The sequence below is a fragment of the Elephas maximus genome, chromosome 1 (assembly GCF_024166365.1).
Source record: "Elephas maximus indicus isolate mEleMax1 chromosome 1, mEleMax1 primary haplotype, whole genome shotgun sequence".
Lineage (NCBI taxonomy): Eukaryota > Metazoa > Chordata > Mammalia > Proboscidea > Elephantidae > Elephas > Elephas maximus.
In genome coordinates, this window is record NC_064819.1 from 228,652,287 (window position 1) to 228,670,602 (window position 18,316).

Here is an 18,316-nt window from a genome sequence, read left to right on the forward strand (position 1 = left end):
GTAGGGCTGCTATGAGTCGGAATCGACTCAGCTGCAACGGGCTTGGTTTTCTGGTTGTGGGTTTTTCCCACATGGGTGACAAATGGATTTATGTCTTAATAGACATGGGGAGATGTTCCCAGCACAGTTAAAAGGAAACACAAAATGATAGCTACTGCTTTGGGGCTTGGAGTCCCTGGGTGGTACCAACAGTTAACATGCTCAGCTGCTAACCGAAAGGTGAGAAGTTCAAGTCCACTCAGAGGCACCTTGAAAGAAAAGCCTGGCAACCTACTTCCAAAAAATCAGCCACTGAAAACCCTACGTAGCACAGCTCTACTGTGACACACCTGCCGCTGCCATGAGTTGAAGTCAACTCCACAGCAGCTGGTTTTACTCTGGGACTTAGCATATGCTCCTCTCCACACAAAACTGACAACGTGTAAGGCTAATATTTTAACGTCATAAAAACTCATTCAAAGAGAGTCAAATTCTGGACTCCCACCTATCACAAACATCACCGCCTATAAACACACACACTCACAACTCAAAACCCCGGGAGAGTTTGAATAGATCACTTAGTTTAAACAAGTCATACAGGAGACAGAAACTTTTGCTGAGAATCGTGGTGCTAAACTGGCTGTTTTCTAGAAAAGGCAAAATGTAAAACAGCCTATTTCCGACAAGATACAAAATAAGTATCACTATTTTGGGGAGGAATATAATTATGTTTTGTTGGAGAATATAAACCCAGGAAGCACTTTTGTATCCTAATATTTAATGGTATCTTGTGTTTTTTCTCATGGTGTGATAAATCTTTACTTAACAAAAAGACACAGTTTTCCGTCACCGAGGCTACAGCCAAGCTATTATCTCAGGAAGATGGGGGCTCATTCTGCACCCAAAGAGGCAGACAACAAACAGGGGGAAATGTCACCCGTGCCTGGTGAATGTTACGAATACCATTAGAAATGTCTTAATTTGCAAAGGATTTTTGAAGAAACGGAGAGAGAAGTGCAGCCCAACAAGAATGAGGCCAGCAATGATGGGCAATCAGCATGGTCCCCCTACATGGTGTCGCATGCCTGTCTGGGTATCCTCGTCCATGAAGGACCACAGCACCGTCCTACAGTGTCTCAGCACCCCCTCACCCCCATGGGCTGCACCTGTCAGGCAGGGGTGGGGCCAAACATTTGCCTGTAGATGGCTCCTAAAGAGAAACACAAGGAGCCCTCCAGGCACAACCCTCGGGCACTAAATAACTTCCCACCTGTCTTAGACTCCTAGTGCTGCCGTAACAGAAATACCACAAGTGGGTGGCTTTAACAAAAAGAAATTTATTTTCTCTCAGTTCAGGAGGCTAGAAATCTCTAGGGGCTCTAGGGGAAGGCTCTCTGTCCACTCTGGGGGCAAATCCTTGTCTCAGCTTCTCTAGCACTCTTCTCGGCGTTCCTTGGAGATCTCCCTGCGGCATCTGTCTTGCTATTTGGGCTTGCTTCTGTATCTAGTCTGTTCTTTTTATGTCTCAAAGGTCATTAGGTTTAAGACACACCCTATACTGACCTGGCCTCATTAATACAACAATGAAACCCTATTCCCAAATGAGATTATATCCACAGGTATACCCAGTATAGGGGTAAGGATTTCAACACATTTTGGGGGCGGGGCGGGGGACAAAATTCAATCCATAACACCATCTAAACCTTAGGCTCACTTTTCTCAGCAGAGAGTAGAAACACTCCCAGAAAGAAAGCCCATAGAAATTGATTTTGCAGATCTGCACTGTGAAAGTAAAGCCTGGCCAGAAAACCCAGAAGGCATCTCAGAATTCCACCCCTACCCACCCCCCCAGAGCCATACACAGGTAGGAGACAAGGTAACAAAGGGGAGATGGGAGAGGTCGCAAGAGGAACACTGCCTAGACCAGACCTGGGAAAAGGGTATTCTGGTAAGGGAGGAAGAAAGTCCCCCCCTCGCTCAATGTAGGTGTGATGGTTAACGTTATGTGCCAATTTGCCTAGGCTATGATTCCCAGCGGTTCAGCCGACACTATGTAATCACCTTCCATTTTGTGGTCTGATGTGAGCAGCCAATCAGCTGAAAAGGACGTTTCCTTGGGGGTGTGGCCTGCCTCCAGGGTATAAATGGATGATCTGTGAAGCTCACTGTCTTTCTCACCCTGCACTATCCTCTTTGCTTGACCTCCGGTTCTTGGGACGTAAGCCTGCAGAAGTCTCTGGGCTGCGGCCTGAGCAGCAAACTCTTGATTTGCCAACCCCAGGAGCCCTGTGAGCCAGCAGAGGCTTCCAGTCTGTCACCTGATCCACAGATCTGGGATTTGCCAGCCTCCACAGTTTCGTGAACCATTTCCTTGAAGTAAATTTCTCTATGTATGTCTATATAAGCTTCACTGGTTTTGCTCCTCTAGAGAACCCAGACTGAGACAGCAGGTATTCAGGGCCACCTGGCCCAATGACTGGAAGGAAATCAATGGCATCATCCTGCCCAGCTTCCAGCCGACACCCTGTGGGGGACCTACCCTAAAACGACCCTCACCCTTGAATCACACCCTTATATAATCCCTCCCTTTGCGTGTGGGTGGAGCTGCTTCTAGACTTTCCTCTAGCCGACAGAATATGGCAAAGGTGATGGGACAGTCAGACCTGTGACTGTGTTACATGACAAAGACTCCACTTTAACCCACTACCATCAAGTCGATTCCAACTCATAATGACCCTATAGGAGAAAGGAGAACTGACCCATAGGGTTTGCAAGGTTGTAATCTTTACAGAAGCAGAGTGCCATATCTTCCTCCCATGCGGCGTTGGTGGATTCGAACCGCCAACCTTTCGGTTAACAGCCGAATGCTTTAACCACTGAGCCACCAGGGCTCCCTAGATTCTACTGTAGCAAACTAGAAGGAGAGATTCGCCTGCTGGCAGGGGAAAGCAGGATAGTGTCTCTGATCCCAAAGACCTCCACGTACTAATTCCAGGAACCTATGACCTTACGTGACATGACAAAAGAGACTCTGAAGATATTATTAAGATTGCTGTTGTTGTTAGTTGCCACTGAGTTGGCTCCGACTCATGGCAATTCCATGTATAACAGAACAAAACGTTGTCAAGACCTGTGCCATCTTCACAATTGTTGATATGCTGGAGTCCACTGTTGCAGCCACTGTGTATTCTGAGAGCCTTCCAGACTAGAGGCCTCATCTTCCCCTAATATAACAGACAACATTCTGTTGTCATCCACGGGGTTTTCACTGGCTAATTTTCAGAAGTCAATCACCAGGCCTTTCTTCCTCATCTGTCTTAGTCTGGAAGCTCCACTGAAACCTGTCCACCTTAGGTGACCCTGCTGGTATCTGAAATCCCAGTGGCATATCTTCCAGCATCATAACAACATGCAAGCCATCACAGTACAACAAACTGACAGATGGGTGCTGGATTATTAAGGTTGCAGACCTTCAGATAGGGAGATTATCCTGGGTTATCCATGTAGGCCCAACCTAATCACACGCACCCTTAAAATCAGAGAACTTTCTCTGGCTGGAGTCAGAGAGATGCAGTAAAAGAGAAAGGCAGGAGAGACATAGCCAGGGGGGAGTCAGAAAGATGTCAAGCATGAAAAGGACCTGACACACCATTGCTAGTTCTGGGATGTTGGGGACGACATGCAAGGACTCCATGTGTGAGGACCAGAGATAAGGCTCTAGGAGCTAAGGGCAGCCCACAACTGACAGCCAGCCAGGAAAGGAGGACTTCGTCCTACAACCACAAGGAAGTGAATCCTGCAAACAGCCTGAATGAGCTTTGAAGCAGCTACCTCCCTAGAGTTCCCAGAAAGGAACACAGCCCTGCAGATACCTTGTGAGACCCAGAGCAGAGAAACCAAGTAAGCTATGCTCAGACTCAATACTGTGAAATAATAAGTGGCTGTTGTTTTAAGCCACCAAATGTGTGATAATCTGTTATAAAAGCAATGGAAAATAAATACATCAGCCTTGAAGAACTGAGCCACCATGTTGTGAAAGTTCCTATGAACAGATCATGTGGCAGGAACTGAGAGCACCCCCAATTGGCCACCAGCAAGAAAGGAGGAACCTCAATCCTACAACTGAAAGCAACTGGATTCTGCCAACAACCACATGACCTTGAGAAAGGACCCCGAGCCCCACAGAGGAATGCAGCCTCGCCAACACCTTGATTGCAGACTCGTAACCCTGAGCAGGGGGCCATCCAGGCCACGCCCAGGCTCTTGACCCACCAAGAGAAACTCCAAGATAAGAAACGTGTGCTGTTGTAAGCTACTAGGTTTGTGGTAACTTGTTACATAGCAATCCATAACTAATATCCCCCTCTCCAGAGCTGCAGCCCCAGGCTGTTTCTTGGCCACAACATCCCCACATGTAACCAGACATCAACATCTTATCAGATTTAGTAAGTCAGGAGTGGGAGGGTAGAGGCTGGCATGTAACCTATCAGAGCACAAGATGAAGGTCTAACGCAGTCGAGCATCTACAACATGCAATACACGTGATCTCATTTCTGGCAAAATTTAAAATCATATCTAAGTCCAAAGCCCAGGCTCTGCTCGTCCCTCTACCCCACAGGTATGGAGTCCTCCAATGGGGACAAAAAAACACAATGAACTCCTTTTTATGGCATTTGCCAGTACAGTCTGCCTATGAGTCGTGTAAGAATATCCATCTATGCTTTATCTGAAATGCTTTTTCCTAAAGTATTTTTATCCAGCCTGATGCCAATATGAGACAGAACGCTTTCATGTGTAAGGGCCAGAAACCCCAACTCAAACAGGCTTAAGAAATTTAAGAAAAAGGAAGTATTGAAAAGTCAGGTTCAAGCAGGGCCAGCAGCCTAGGTTCAGCTCTTCTCTATGTTTCCTTTATTCTCCCCCAGGCTCACCTCTTGGGTGACCAGATGGCTGCCAGCAGGCTTTCATCATTACAGAGCGAGTTACACCCCAAGTCCTGGGCCTGATTCTCGTCCTGTAACCCCTTTGAAACACTCCCTATGGAGAAGAGGATGGAATTCACTGATCACCTAAAGCTAAGGCTATATGTCCATTCCCAGCCAACGCACCTCACACACAGCCACCACCTGTCTGTCAGTGAAAGCTTGTGTGTTGCTATGATACTAGACAGGTTCCAGCAGGGCTTCCAGACTAAGAGAGGCTAGGAAGAAAGGCCTGGCAGTCTACATCCAGAAATCAGCCAATGAAAACCCTATGGATCACCATGATCTGATCCACAACCTACCATGGGGTGGTGCAGGACCAGGCTGTGTTTTGTTCTGATATGCTTGGGGTCACCACGAGTTGGGGGCTGACTTGACAGCAGCTAACAACAACAGAGCAAAAGGTGACACTGCCCTGTCTAATCCTTGTGACCTGAGAGTCTGGAGGAGGTTCTTTCCCCCAAAGAAAAGCTAGGAAACAGCCACCAGGAGAGAGGAAGCAAACGTTAGATGGGCAAAACCAACTGCTCTCCACCTCGGTGCGCCTCCTTATTTACCTATCGGATTTGACTGCTTCCAGCATTGGGCAGTTTTCAAGCACCAAATCAATTTTCCAAGAAAAAAAAAAAAGTATCACACCATGCTGTTGTTGCTGTTGTGTGCCATGGAGTTAATTCTAACTCATAGCAACCCTATAGGACAGAGTAGAACTGCCAGTGTTTCCTAAACTATAATGTTTACGGGAGCAGATCGCCAGGTCTTTTCTCTCAGAGAGCCACGGGTGGGTTTGAGCCGCCGACCTTTCAGTTAGCAGCTGAGTGCTTAACCATTGTGCCACTGGGGCTCCTCGTCACACCATAAAGACATCCACATATTGTGTCTGGACTAGACCACAGCCTGGAAGGTTTCCTCCATCTTTAGAGTTGATGATTCTAACTCTGTTGTTATTAGATGCCATTGAGTCAATTGCCACTCATGGCGACCCCATTGTACAGAGTAGAACTGCTCCATAGGGTTTTCAAGGCTGTGACCTTTCGGAAGCAGATTGCCAGGCCTGTCTTCCAAGGCACCTCTGGGTGGATTCCAACCACAAACTGGTAGTGGAGCTCTTAAACGTTTTCACCACCCAAAAACTCCAGATTCATACTGTAATTGGGGCCTAATTGGAATCCACGTCTAGTCTCCCAACATGATTATTTTATTATGTGCAAATATATATAACAAAACATCTGCCGATTCAACAGTTTCTATGCGTACAACTCAATGACATTGATTACACTCTCCAACGTGATTATTTTTGAAATTATTTTTGAAAGGGAGAACATTCGCCTATTTGAAATACCAGTCCCCTCAACTCCCTGCTGCCCAGGGGGTCATCTCACTCTCTGCTCTGTTGAAATGGCCTCCCACCTACCTGGGCATTCCTGCAAACACTCAGACACGGCATCTCTGAGCGTCCCTGGGGAGATGGGCGCGGGCGCTGGTAGACACAGAGCACGTACTTTCTCAACTCCCCAAACTTCATTTTTCAAAAGCGACTTTCTTCAAAGCAGTTACTGAGTCCTTACTCAGTTGAAGTTGAAAAACAAAGATACCTTTGAGTTTTCTAAACACGAACTAAAAGAAAAGGTTATTTTTTAACTTTCAAAAGAGACAGATGACTTCTTTTGGTGTTCAAATACAGCCAAACGGAACGCAGCTAAAACTTCTCCCTGAAGACTATTTTCAGGCTGAGACCAGGCACCAAAATTTTTCAATGTGAAAGGGTATTTTTTTTTTCTCTCAAAAAAGAAAAAGGCATAGTTGGAAGAAAATGAATAAAGGAGCTAACTAGGAAAGGCCTACCACACGTAAAAAGCCCATGGCCCTTAAGTCGATTCCAATTCATAGTGACCCTATAGGACAGAGTAGGACTGCCCCATAGGGTTTCCAAGGCTGTGATCTTTATGGACGCAGGCTGCCACATCTTTCTGCTGATGGGTTAGAACCACCAACCTTTTGGTTAGCAGCCGAGCACTAAACCGGTGCACCAGCAGGGATCCATCACACCAGTAAGTGCCTAATAGATATCCTCAGATGAATTGTTCAGGCCTTCTCATTCAATGTCACGTTTGGATCCAGATGATAATTTTAGCAGAAATCACTCAAACTTCCCAGAGATAGAACAGTCACTAAATCTCTAACCCATTTCAGTGATATAACTTACCGCTCTCCTATTTTTAGTTACTTGCACCTTCTTTAGCATATTCTGGGGGTGGGGACTGCTTCATCTTCCTGCAAGCACACCAAATGTGTTATTTTCTAGTACCTATGCATAATTATTGGTGCTATTTTAATAATCAATTTCAGCATAATGGCAGGATTTGCTTCAGTTGCATTTAAATCGTAACACAGCTCAATAAAAAGAAAATGAGAAAGAAAGAGAAAATAGCATTTGGAGGATTAACAAAACACCCAAACAAAGGGGACCTTTTTAATTTTCATGGCATGATAAAGTGACAGCCTTTTGAATAGACAATTAGGCTCATAAACCCGATACACCAAGGGCTTAATTCACAAACATACATTGCCACTAATACATTTGCAGAGGGACTGTGTGCTTAACAGGATTAGAATACAGCAAATCACTCATTATTCATGGGAATCTACATTGCCTAGGTGTTCATCCCTAGATAGACCAGTATTTAAATAATTTAGCACCATTTCAGGAGCTTAATTCTATACGTAGATTGCTCATGGGTAGTTTGTGTGTTTCCTGGCCGAGAACTGGAAGTCTTTAGTGGGGGCGTTTAACCTGCCTTAGCTCCTGTTGGGGGCGGGGCATGGATTTAGACTCTAGAAGCCCTGTGCCTTGCCCTGTTCACCCATAAAAGCAGAAGCAACCACTTGGCTGGGCCACCCGATTAGGTCATTTGCCTCCCTCCGAGCCAGTGAACACCTCCAGGTCCTGCCTCACTGTTTGCACTTGCAGGGGTTTTGCAAATGTGGGACACCTGTCACAGGGGTTTCTGACAAAAACCTGGTCTAGATCGGCGGTGGCATTTACAGTTGCCATTTCAACAGTGACTCAAGGGCATTGTCTTCCCATAGAAAGGACACAAAAGACGCCCTTCACTTTGCCTTACAAAAATGCTGGCTGGACAGTTGTGCCAAGGTGGTGTGATTTGAGGGAAGGGGACAAGGGAGCATTTATATTTTTATATTATTTATTATATTGTTTTATGTTATCATTATTTAAAAAAAAAGTTGCCGTTGAGTCAGTTCTGACTTATAGCAGCCCTGCAGGACAGCAGAACTGCCCCATAGAATTTCCAAGGAGCAGCTGGTGGATTCGAACTGCCAACCTTTTAGTTAGCAGCCTAACACTAATCATTATACCGTTAATATATTCATATTATTGAGCATCTAATTTGTGCCAGGGGGCATTGCTGGTTCAGTGGTAGAATTCTCGCCTTCCATGCGGGAGACCTGGGTTGACTTTCAGTCAATGTACCTCACGCGCAGCCACTACACGTCTGTCAGGAGAGGCTTGCATGATGCTGTAAAGCTAAACAAGTTTCAGCGGAGCTTCCAGACCAAGATGGGCTAGGAAGGAAGACCTGGCAATCTACTTCCAAAAACCAACTAATGAAAACCCTAAGGATCACAACGATCTGATCCTGATCCACAACCCAATCATGGGGATGGGGCAGGGCAGGGCAGCATTTCATTCTGTTGCAATAGGGTCACCAGGAGTTGGGGGCTGACTCAACAGCAGCTAAAAACAACAACAATTTGTGCCAAGCATCAAGCAACCAACTACCCCAGTCTGCCTGGGATTGGAGGATTTCCTGGACCATGGGGTTTTCCATTTTAAAACTGATTCTCAGACCAAAGACAGTGGGTAGGTTACCACAGCCGAGCATGTTTTCCATTGTTTTATGTGATCCTCAACCTTATGACAGAGATCCCCACTTTTAGATGTAGAAATGGAACCCCAAAGAAGTTAAACAATGTTCTCAAAGTCGCAGCCAGTAAAGCTGGAATTCAATCCCAAATCTCCTCGACTTGTCTGCTCACTACCTCCAGTTTTACTCAGGCAACAAGCACCTGGCCAAGCTGAAGCAACTTGCTATTGACGCTATCACCTGGGGTCATGAGCTGCTCCCACTTGGAATGTAGGATTTCTAGGTACTGAGAGTGAAGCTTCGGTGATCTGAGAACTAACGAGACCAAACGAAAGGACCAATTCAGGTAGCATTTCACCTGCAGCACAAGGGGCCAGCAGAGAGGCATTCTCACTAGGGAGAGGGGTGTCTTCAGAACCACCTAGGGGATATTTTTCCAAACACCTCTCTCACCTGCAGTCAGGAGATCTGGATTCAGTAGGCTTACTGGTGTAAGACAAACACCCCGAAATCCCCCAGGTGCTCACAAAGCCTTACTTAACACCCACCCCATTCTGCTGCCCTGGGCTTGGGGCCACTGCCTGGTTCTACGGCTGGTTCAGCCACTGCTGTTGTTGGGTGCTGTCAAGCCGACTCAGACTCATGGCAACCCCATGTGCCTCAGAACAAAATGTTGCCCAGTCCTACGCCGTCTTCACAACTCTTGCACACTGAGTCCACTGTTGGGGCCACGGGGTATTCCGAGTGCCTTCCAACCCAGAGGCCCATCTTCCAGCACGGTAAAAAACCATTGCCGCTGAGTCACCTCTGACTCGTAGAGACCCTACTAGATGACAGGGTAGAACTGCCCCATAGGGTTTCTGAGGCTGTAATCTTCACAGAAGCAGACTGCCACTTCTTTCTCCCGTGGGGCAGCTGGTAGGTTTGAACCACCGACCTTTTGGTTAGCAGCCAAGCTCTTAACCACTATACCACCAGGGTTCCTGTCCAGCACTACACTGAACAATATTCTGTCGGGATCCGCAGGGTCCTCACTAGATCACCAGGCCTTTCTTCCTAGTCTGTTTTAGTCTGGAAGTTCCACTCAATCCCCTCCACCATGGATGACCCTGCTGGTATTTGGAATATTAGTGGCATAGCTTCCACTATCACAGCAACAGGCAAGCCACCACAGCACAACAAAGTGACAGGCAGGTGGTGGGGGTCAGTCACTAGGCCTCATAAATGCTGTGACAAGACGGACCTCTGGCAAGCTTCCTTTAGATAAACCTCTGCTGTGCAAGCTTGGATGAACCTGTTAATTAATTAGTGCTTCCACTACCTCATTTGTAGTGTGGGGCTAACAACTCCTACACCCAGGGCAGCATATGGGAAGTCCTAAACACACTGACCACTAAGTGTTGGTCCCCACACCCTTTCTGCCTTGGCACCTCACTCTTCCTCAACCAAGATCCCTAACAGTCACGCTGTTTGGTTTCATAGAAGCATCCACTCAGAGGGCAGACACCATGGACTTGGCCCCTTTACTCTGGCCTATGTACAAAGGCCCATTTTAATTTCACTGTGCATCTCGGTTATCAACTGTCCTTCATTACTTTCCGGGAGCCAGGCCAGCGAGAGTGGCTTCAGTGGGCGCCACTGATAGATGAAATCATAAACTCACAAAACAATACATTAAGTGGTCAACACTTCTCATTAGAAAGTGAGTGTTCACTTTGCAAATGGATTAATGAATGTTTTAAAATAGCAAGAGGCTCAACTGCATTAATGATCAATTATGATTAACAATGAGTACATGTATATTCAACCTCTGAAATCCAGAATACTTAAGACCTGGCATATCCCAGGCAGGAAACTTACTAGTTTGTAGGAATTAAAAAAAACAAGGTTGGATGTACTTCGTTCCCGTCCCTTTTCAGTCTCCTTTGTCAGTTTCTCGGCACCTGCAGGTCCACAGGAACAAGTACTGGGCCCTTTCCCTTTTATTCTACATTCTCTCCCTGGGGGATCTCATCCGTTTTTATTTTGTGTCTGACCCCTGACCTCATAGCTGAACATGAACTTCAGTCTTGACCTGGAGGTCTCTGGCATCTCAAAGGTAGCAAGCCCAACCCTGGACCCTAGTACCTCCTCAGTAAATAGGACCTCCTGTACTCAGTGGTGGAGTCCCTGGGTGGCACAATCAGTTAAGTGCTCAACTACTTACCGAAAGGTTGACAGTTCAAATCCAGGGGAACACTGGAAGAAAGGCCTGGCGACCTGCTTCCAAAAGGTCGCAGCCAAGAAAACCCTGTGGAGTAGTGCTACTCTGAAACACATGGAGTCACCATGAGTCAGCATCAACTCAACCGTACTTGGTTTGGTTTTTTGGTAAAACCAGCTGCACGTAGCAGAAATCTGGGCACTGTCCTTACCATCTTCCTCACTGTGTGTGTCTAACCCACCCAGGTCCTTGCAACCCTACCTCAAGAAGAAATCTGAGAGCCAGCCCCTCAAGCCCTGCCCAGATAAGGGCAGGAGCCTCCTAGCTGGTCTCCCTCATCTGCCTTGGCCCCTCTTGCCCTCTACACGGCATCCTGATGGACCTTCTAAATACTGTGTCAGGTCACTGCCCCACTCAACAGCCACTGTGACCTCCACTGCCCTTTGGAAGAAATTCAAAACCTGTAACAAAGCCTGCAGAGCCCTGTACGACGTGGTGTCTGCTGTCCTTTCCTGCTTCATCTTCCACTACTCTCCCCTCGATGGCCAAATGGCACACCCCCAGACTCATCTGTGTTTCAAGCCAGACGTCTACTCAGCTAACTTCTATTCATCATTAGCTCTCAGCCAAAAGCACCTCCTCAGAGAAGCCATCCCTGCTCCAGGCCCTGCTGTTACCGTCTCCATTTCTCCCTGGTGGCCTTTGTCACAGTTCTGAGTCACGTTGTTAGTGTGGCGTTCTTGTTGCTGTTGTCGTTTATGTCTTTCCGCCCTGACTCAGGCCCCATGTGAGCAAGGACAACTCCTGTGTGTATTCCTCATGTCGCCAAAAGTAGAACAATGCCCAGCTCTAGGAAGTACTCTATAAATACTCAGTGAGTGGTCGAACCTAAATGCCTCTCCTTGTGGCATGAGGAGACACAGGCCTGTGCAGACTCTAAAATAAACACCATTAGCACTGGCACAAGGAGTCCTGGTGGTGCAGTAGTTAAAGCGTCCTGCTGTGAACTGAAAGGTCAGTGGTTCGAACCCACCAGCTGCTCTGCAGGAGATACATGTGGCAGTCTGCTTCTGTAAAGATTACAGCCTTGGAAACCCTATGGGGCAGTTCTACTCTGTCCTATAGGGTCACTATGGGTCGGAATCGACTCGACGGCAGTGGGTCTGGTTCTTGGTAGCGCTGTCACAAATGCTCCTCACCGGGGGGCCACAAGAGCCAGCACCGACAGGCCACCCAATATCACAGGCTGCCACCTACAACAGCTGGCTGGTCAGCCGATCTCCTGATTTCCGACAGCTTGCAGGTCGCTCAGGCCAAGGATTCCTGGATTTAGGATGGTGCTTGATGGGCTCTGTATGGTTTGGTAAGATCTTACCCAGGTATGACAACAGCCCAAGGAGGGAGATAGTGTAGGCATTACTGTTCCCAGCTCACAGGTTGGGACACAGGGCAAAGTTCACACGACTAACCATTCTGGGCCTGGCCCCCTCACTGCTCGTGTGGAGCTCTATAATACAATATAAAATAGTGCAGCTTTTAAAGAATAAATAAAGCAACACAGCAATCTAACAGGGAATTGGTCCTATCACACAGGGTTATTGCCAGGCATGTTAGTCAGGGTTCGCCAGAGAAACAGAACCAAAGGAGATTATGCAGTAAAGCCTGAGAAAGCTGGAACTTGTGAAAGGCAGAAACCTGTCAGAGAAGGAAAACTCAAATGTTTCATTAAAAGAAAGTGATAGACAAGTGGTAAGACTGCACCTTTCTTCTCCAGGCCTTTCTTCTTAGGGTCTTTAACTGATCGGATAAGGCCCACCCTTATTATTCAGGTAATCTCCTTTACTTACAACTGATTTTAAGTGTTAATCACATCAACAAAATACCTTCACAGCAACATCTAGACCAGTGTTAGACCCACAACTAGGCAACACAGCCCAGCCAAGCACAAAATCAATCATCGTACCTGTGTTCCATCAGAACCACACCTGTCATCACTAGAACACAGTCCACACGACTGTTTTTGAGTGGACTTGGAAGCACTTGTACATAATTCTTGAAGCCAGAAGAGAAGTATCAGCCTGAATTCTTCCTGTATGTCGATCACTAAGGCAATTTCAGTGAGCCATTAAGAATTAGACAAAACACTGATTTTTTTTTTCCATCAAATCTCTAACAGCAAAAGGAATCTTCATCTAAACAACAGCATTCTAACAGAGTCGTGCTCTGCACCCCCAATTTGGAGTCACTGATCTGCACCCTTAATTGGGAGCCACTGGTATCAAGGGCATTCAATTTGTCTCTCCCTTGGCTTTTCCCGGCACAGCATCCAAACCAAAGTAAAGCAAAACTGGGCTGGATTGTCAGTCTTATTTATCTGTGAATTTTTTCATGCATTGTAACTGTAAAGTGCCTTGTAATCATAAAATGAATTAAGATGCACTCAAGAAGGGCTCAAAGACAGTGATGGAGGGAGGCCCAGTGACTGACTTCACCCTGTTGGTGAACAGCTCCACTGCCAACTAGGGACCAAAGTCGGCCATCACACGACACTCTCCGGTGGGCTCTGGGCTTTGGCAACTTGGGAAAAGGTCTCTCTTACTAACTGTTAGGGGTTGGTTTATGTCCCCCAAAAAGATGGGCTGAAGTCCTAACCCCTGTACCTGTGAACATGACCTTATTTGGAAATAAGCTCTTTGCAAATGTTCTCAGTTGACATGAGGTCATGCTGGGGCACGGTGAGTCCTAATTCCATCTGAGTGGTTTTTGTTTTGTTGTTAGGTGCCGTTGAGTCAGTTCTGACTCATAGCGACCCTATGCACAACTGAACGAAACACTGCCCGGTCCTGAGCCATCCTCACAATCGTTGTTATGCTTGAGCCCATTGTTGCAGCCACTATGTCAATCCAGCTCGTTCAGGGTCTTCCTCTTTTCCACTCACCCTGTACTCTGCCAAGCATGATGTCCTTCTCCAGGGACTGATCCCTCCGGATAACATGTCCAAAGTATGTAAGATGCAGTCTCGCCATCCTTGCTTCTAAGGAGCATTCTGGTTGTACATCTTCTAAGACAGATTTGTCTGTTCTTTTGGCAGTCCATGGTATATTCTTCGCCAACACCACAATTCAAAGGCGTCAATTCTCCTTCAGTCTTCCTTATTCATTGTCCAGCTTTCACATGTATATGATGAGATTGAAAATACCATGGCTTGGGTCAGGCACACCTTAGTCTTCAAGGTGACATCTTTGCTCTTCAAAATTTTTGAAGAAGTCCTTTGCAGTAGATTAACCCAATGCAATGCATCTTGATTTCTTGACTGCTGCTTCCATGGCTGTTGATTGTGGATCCAAGTAAAATGAAATCCTTGACAACTTCAATCTTTTCTGCATTTATCATGATGTTGCTCATTGGTCCAGTTGTAAGGATTTTTGTTTTCTTTGTATTGAGGTGCAATCCATGCTGAAGGCTGTGGTCTTTGATCTTCATTAGTAAGTGCTTCAAATCCCCTTCACTTTCAGCAAGCAAGGTTGTGTCAGCTGCATAAGGCAGGTTCTTAATGAGTCTTCCTCCAATCCTGATGCCCCGTTCTTCTTCATATAGTCCAGCTTCTCGTATTATTTGCTCAGCATACAGATTGAATAGGTATGGTGAAAGAATACAACCGTGACGCACACCTTTCCTGACTTTAAACCAATCAGTATCCCCTTGTTCTGTCTGAACAACTGCCTCTTGATCCATGTAAAGGTTCCTCATGAGTACAATTAAGTGTTCTGGAATTCCCATTCTTCGCAATGTCATCCATAGTTTGTTATGATCCACACAGTCGAATGCCTCTGCATAGTCAATAAAACACAGGTAAACATCCTTCTGGTATTCTCTGCTTTCAGCCAGGATCCATCTGACATGAGCAACGATATCCCTGGTTCCACGTCCTCTTCTGAAACTGGCCTGAATTTCTGGCAGTTCCCTGTCGATATACTGCTACAGCCGTTTTTGAATGATCTTTGGCAAAATTTTGCTTGCATGTGATATTAATGATATTGTTCTATAATTTCCACGTTTGGTTGGATCACCTTTCGTGGGAATTGGCATAAATATAGATCTCTCCCAGTCAGTTGGCCAGGAAGCTGTCTTCCATATTTCTTGGCATAGATGAGTGAGCACCTCCAGCGCTGCATCTGTTTGTTGAAACATCTCAACTGATATTCCATCAATTCCTGGAGCCTTGTTTTTCGCCAATGCTTTCAGAGCAGCTTGGACTTCTTCCTTCAGTACCATCGGTTCCTGATCATATGCCACCTCTTGAAATGGTTAAACATCGACTGATTCTTTTTGGTATAATGACTGTGTATTCCTTCCATCTCCTTTTGGTGCTTCCCGCATCATTTAATATTTTCCCCATAGTATCCTTCACTATTGCAACTTGAGGCTTGAATTTTTTCCTCAGTTCTTTCAGCTTGAGAAACTCCAAAGGTGTTTTTCCCTTTTGGTTTTCCATCTCCAGCTCTTTGCACGTCATTATAATACTTTACTTTGCCTTCTCAAGCCGCCCTTTGAAATCTTCTGTTCAGTTCTTTTACTTCATCAATTCTTCCTTTTGCTTTGGCTGCTCGATGTTCAAGAGCATGTTTCAGAGTCTCCTCTGACATCTACCTTGGTCTTTTCTTTCTTTCCTGTCTTTTCAATGACCGCTTGCTTTCTTCATGTATGATGTCCTTGGTGTCATTCCACAACTCATCTGGTCTTCGGTCACTATGAATAGCAGGGGAACATCTGAGTGGTATCCTATGAAAAAAGAAGAGACACAGAGACAGAGGAAAGATGGCCATGTGACCACAGAGTTTTGCTGCAGCTGTAGGCCAAGAAATGCCTGGTGCTACCAGAGGAGAACCAGGAGGGATAGGAAAGGATAAATCACTATAGCAGACGGAGAGAGCATGGCTCTGCCGACTCCCAGCCTCCAGAGCTGTGAGACAATAAATTTCTGTTCTTAAATGCCACCCATCATGTTTGTGAAATCACAATGAGAGAGTGTTATGGGTTAAAATCGGTCCTCCAAAAAAGATATGCTGAAGCCCAAACCTCTGGTATCTGTTAACACGACCTTGTTTGGAAATTGTTATTGTTGTTGTTAGCTGCCATCAAGATGGCCTCAGACTCATGGTCACCCCATGCATAATGGAACAAAACACAGCCTGGTCCTGTGCCATCCCCGTGATCAGTAGAGGGCCAGATTGTTGTGCCCCATAGGGTTTTCCTTGGCTGATTTTTGGAAACAGACCACGAGTCCTAGTCTGTCTTAGTCTGGAGCTCCACTGAAACCTATTCAGCAACATAGCAACATGCAAACCTCCACTGACAGAGAGAGGTCTCCCATACGGAAGCCAAGAATTCTACCAGTACCTCAATGAGGGACTGGTGTTTGGAAACAGGGTCTTTGAAGATGTGATAACATGAAAGCATACTGGAATAGGGTAGGTTATCATACTATATGACTGGGGTCCTTATAAAAGAGGAGAAGATATGCAGAGACAGAGAAAGGACATCATGGGACCCTGCAGCTGCAAGCCAAGGAACTCCTGGAGCCACCAGATGCTGGGAGAGAGGTATTGTAACTGTGAAGTGTTTTGTAATCATAAAAGGAATTAAGATGCACTCAAGAACATCTCGAAGACGGTGATGGAGAGAGCCCCATCTAAACCACAGTGGAGCTGTCCACCAACAGCGCCAAGCCAGCTGGGACAAAAGCTCCCTCAGAGCCTCAGAAGGAATCAACACTGCCAACACAGTGATCTTGGGCTTTCAGCCTCCAGAACTGTGAGACAATAAATTTCTCTTCTTATAAGCAACTCAATTTGTCATACTTTGTTACACCATCCCTAGGAAATAAACACAAAGAGGGAATAACCAAAAAACAAACCCATTGCTGTCAAGTCAATTCCAACTCATAGCAACCTTATAGGACAGAGCAGAACTGCCCCATAGGGTTTCCAAGGAGTAACTGACAGATTCAAACTGCCAACCTTTCGATCAGCAGCCCAACTCTTAACCACTATGCCACCACAGTTTCCGAAGACAGAATGAGGGTGGCGATATCCAGTCTGATTCCAAGGTTTGAGAAGTTGTGCAGTGCCCAACTGAAGAGAAATCATGGTTGTTCAAGAATAAACTGAAAATATTTTTCATTTAATTTATGCATATTATTTCTCGAAAGGCCACAAAGTTGTTAGGACATAAATAATTATTAAGATATAATATGACTATTTGCATGTAACTTGTGATAACATTGTGAAGAATGGAAATTCCAGAGCACTTAATTGTGCTCATGCAGAACATATACATAGATCAAGAGACAGTCGTTCAAGCAGAACAAGGGATGCTGTGTGGTTTAAAATCAGGGTTGTATCCTTTCACCATACTTATTCAATCTGTATGTAGCGCAAATAATCAGAGAAGCTGAACTGTGTGAAGAATGTGGCATAGGATTGGAGGAAAACTTAAAAGCCTGAGATGTGCAGATGACACAACCTTTAAGTTCTCTTTGCAGAAAACAAAAAGAACTTATAGCACTTACTGATGAAGATCAAAGACTACAGTCTTCAGTATTGGTTACACTTCAATACAAAGAAAACAAAAATCCTCACAACTAGACCAATAAGCAGCATCATGATAAATGGAGAAGACACTGAAGTTATCAAGGGTTTCATTTTACTTGGATCCACAATCAATACCCATGGAAGCATCAGTCAAAAAATCAAATGACATTAATGCATTGGGTAAAACGCCTCTTTAAAGTGTTAAAATGCAAAGACGGGGCCACATAAACCAGAGACTACATCAGCCTGAGACCATAAGAACTAGATGGTGTCTGGCTACAACTGATGACTACCCTGACAGGGAACACAACAGAGAACCCCTGAGGGAGTAGAACTGTGGGATGCAGACCCCAAATTCTTGTAAAAAGACCAGACTTAATGGTCCGACTGAGACTAGAAGGATCCCAGAGGTCATGGTCCCCAGACCTTCTGTTAGCCCAATACAGGAACCATTCCCAAAGCCAACTCTTCAGACGGGGATTGGACTGGACTATCCGATAGAAAAGGATACTGGTGAGGAGTGAGCTTCTTGGATCAAGTAGACACATGAGACTATGTGGGCAGCTCCTGTCTGGAGGGGAGATGAGAGAGCAGAGGGGGTCAGAAGCTGGCCGAATGGACACAAAAATAGAAAGTGGAGGGAAGGAGTGTGCTGTCCCATTAGGGGGAGAG